General features: G+C 49.1%; 1 long non-coding RNA gene across 1 annotated transcript; it reads right to left on the bottom strand.

The window, feature by feature from the left end:
- Positions 1-218: 218 nt before the first annotated feature.
- Positions 219-2,848, bottom strand: LOC123137427 (uncharacterized). Its single transcript, XR_006468279.1, has 5 exons — positions 2,252-2,848; positions 2,092-2,157; positions 1,548-2,000; positions 625-761; positions 219-486 (listed from the first exon to the last, which is right to left on the bottom strand). It is a non-coding gene; the product is annotated as an uncharacterized lncRNA (long non-coding RNA).
- Between the last annotated feature and the right edge of the window lie 537 nt (positions 2,849-3,385).

Below are 3,385 nucleotides of genomic sequence, written 5' to 3'. Positions count from 1 at the left end.
TTTTTCCTAAGAATTATGTTGGGCTACATGGGCCAAGCCCAATATTTCAGCATTTTTATCTCTAGGCTTTGGCCTTTTATAGTATATTGATTATATATTTTTGGAAAATATATTTTGGAGCTGGTCCCACTAGTCATGTTAATCTCATATATTGATCCCACACATAAGAAAGTTACAAACTAGTCATATTATTTCACAAGTGGGTTGCACTGGTCAAGTTGCCATCTCACACACTATCAAATCACATTCATAATCAAATATTCCAAACAAATAAGAGAACATGTGAAATTCATCAAATAACACATCAAATAACACTAGATTAGTGTCTTACAATTTCAGTAGACTATTACAACCCAGGTATACCAGCTATTACAATATTACAATATTATAGTAAATAGAGCAGACAACTCTTTGCTGAGTAGCACTTCACGGCTTCGCGCTTTTCTTCACGTCTTCGCACTTCCAACTTTCTTAGGCCTGGAGCTCCTGTAAAAGAGGAACCAAGTAAAGAAGTTACACGCAGCTGCTCCTTACACACAGCTATATTTGCTACAGATCAGCTATCAACTCTTGGTATTTATCCAGCGGGCATTGGTATGTGTAGGTACTGATGGAAGGGTGTACCTGGATGTATAGCATGAGAAGGGAGAGCTGGAGCGCCCACCTGAACTGCAGCTTGCCGTAAACCATGTAGGCAAGCACCACCCGACACTTGCACATGCCGAAAAGGAGACCATGTCGCCCAGAACACTCATGTGCACCTGCATCAGCCAGAGGCACCGAAATTGAGAACGAAACCAAAATTTACACTAGACAGAAAGTTAAAATATATGTGTGGCATCGCATGGCTAAAGAAACCATATAATGTACCATAACATTTGCAAAAATGGAGCTGCTTCTCTCTAGGATTACTAGTTAGCTCACACTTTAAACATAACATTTGTTCATCTTATATAACAAAAAAACTTAGAAATGTCGATCGACTGCTCCAGAAATGCAATATGTAAACCCAGCTGGAATTGATAACTACAAGCTACAGCAGCTCAAAGTGGCAGTAGCTAAAACACAAGCATTGTTCTCACAACCAACCAATACTTCATTAACAGGTCACACATCAAAATCTGTGTCTAGAATAACTGTTGAAGATGGGTTCAGCTTCGATGCCTAGAATAACTACTCACAGTGAAATCTGGACATGTATAGCAGCTACTAGTATGCAAAGGTTATCATGGTGCTACTGGCAGGCACTTCCACTGTTTTATTCTCCGCTGATCATATCAGGTTGCAAAATCTGTAGAGTATTAGGTATAGACTAAGCAATACTGCATAGGCCTTTTCTTACTGGTGTTTGGTTTATAAAAAAGTTGGCCAACAACATCTATACAGTATTAGCATCTGTTGCTGGATTCTGGCAATCTTACCAGCATCGAAACACAGGCACGACACACAGATCAAATCAAGGCGAGGCAGACTTCTACCCAACGAGGATAGCAGCCTATCCCACTACCAACTACCATCTCAAAGTGCTCGGGCAAACATCAGCTCACCTGATGAGTAAGGACCTCTAGATGTCCCTTTGGGGGAGCTTGATCGCTCTGCTCTTCAGCAGCAACATCAGGCTCCGGATCCGTGGCACCTGTGGAAGTACTGCACACCCCAGTCTGCAAGAGATTCAAAAAAACATCACACAAACACATGAAGAACCAGCAGCTTCCAGCGGGATACTGAAGAAAATTCAGTTAAAAGTTCAGAACCAGCAGCTGAAACAAGTGTTCTGAATCTCTATAGGAATAATAATGTGCCAGGTTGGAGCAGTACTACGGTACTACTAGTCTAATGCTTGCACTTGGATCCGATAGTATAGGAGGGGTGTTCGTCTGGTACTTGCCATGCTTCTCCGACGAGGTCATCCGCCGAGAGGATCTTGACCCTGAGCTCCGGGGCGTCGCCGGAGACGGCAAAGAAGAAGGTCTCGTTCCATTCGGGCTCACTCCCCGCTCCTGTTACATCGATCGGTTAAATCGAATCTTGTGAGATGAGACCAGAACGATTTCCAGTGGATGATGACTGGGTCTGGGTATATATATGTACCTGATGCGACGGTGCTCTTCTGCTCGTGGCTGCGGCAGGTGAGGATCACGTACGGGTACATGCTATCTGATCAATCAGCAATTGAGAAATCAGATCGGCAATCTAGTGATGAAGATCTAGCAGACGCTGACGAACTAAACATCAGGCTCCTGTTCCTGACCTGGGAGACGAGGTGGCGGGCGAGGGAGGCGACAGCGTGGAGCGTGGCGGTGCCGGAGCCGATGCGGGCGCCGTCGGGGTTAGGGACGGCGAGGGCGGCGGTGGAGGGCGGGAAGCGGCCTAGGCGGCGCGCGCGCGTGAGCTGGCGGGCGTAGAGCGCGAGCTGCTCGGGGCTGGCGGCCGTGAGCACGACGGCGTCCCACGGCGGCACCCGCGCAGACAGCCGCAGCCGGCACTAGGCCTTGCGCTGCACCGCCGCCGCCTTGTCCGCCGTGTGCGCCCTTCGCCTGCACCGACGGACCGGCTCCATTTGGAGATCGCTCACTGGCTCGTTGGATTGGTCAGCCTCAGCGTCGCCCATTGCTGTCGTCGCGTCGGCGATCTTGTTGTGGGGGTGGGGAAGGAGGGACAAAAGGGGAAGGTGGGGGAGGGAGGGGAAGGGAGGAGATGGGAGGCGACGAGGTGGATGGCGGCGCGATGGAGGACGGGGAGGAGATGGTGGAGAGGTCGGCGGTGATGGGTGGGGGTGGCGCGGTGCCTCGCTCGGATCTGGGAGAAAGATGAGACGAGGGAGAGGAAGGCGGGGGCGGCGGGATGCCTCGATCAGATCTGGGAAATGGGTGGGTTGGTGTGTTAGGGTTCGAGTTTCTCGGGAGATGCTCCACCATTGATGGATGTGTGATGGATGGCTCAGGTCGCTTCGGACTGGGTGATCCGCGTGATCGTGATTCCTCGCTTCTTATTGGCCAGTTGTTTTGTGCTGGAATCTTCAAAATTTGAACCCAAATTTACTATGTTTTTTAAGAAAAAACTACAAATCTGTCTTGTAAAAAGGACCGCAACTTTTTTCAAAAATATTAGTCCACAACTTATTTACAATTAACTAAAATGTCAAGATCACAACCGTTTACAATTAAGCTAGAAAATCAAAACACTAGCGACCCGACACTGCTTGATTGCAACTCCGTCAGTCCCGACGATGTTGGATCACAGCACCGGCGGTCCCTGGCGATGCTCTGTTGCATCACCGCTGATATGGCAGCATCACCTTCTGCTGGAACCCCCCGACGACCTTGCGGCGCCACGCATGACCGGTGGCCACTACCCGCCAGCCAGCGGCGCCACGCATCACTGC

This window comes from Triticum aestivum, chromosome 6B (genome assembly GCF_018294505.1).
Source record: "Triticum aestivum cultivar Chinese Spring chromosome 6B, IWGSC CS RefSeq v2.1, whole genome shotgun sequence".
NCBI classification, from domain to species: Eukaryota; Viridiplantae; Streptophyta; class Magnoliopsida; order Poales; family Poaceae; genus Triticum; species Triticum aestivum.
Note: the sequence above shows the minus strand (reverse complement) of the source record. Positions and strands in the feature narration are given on the sequence as shown.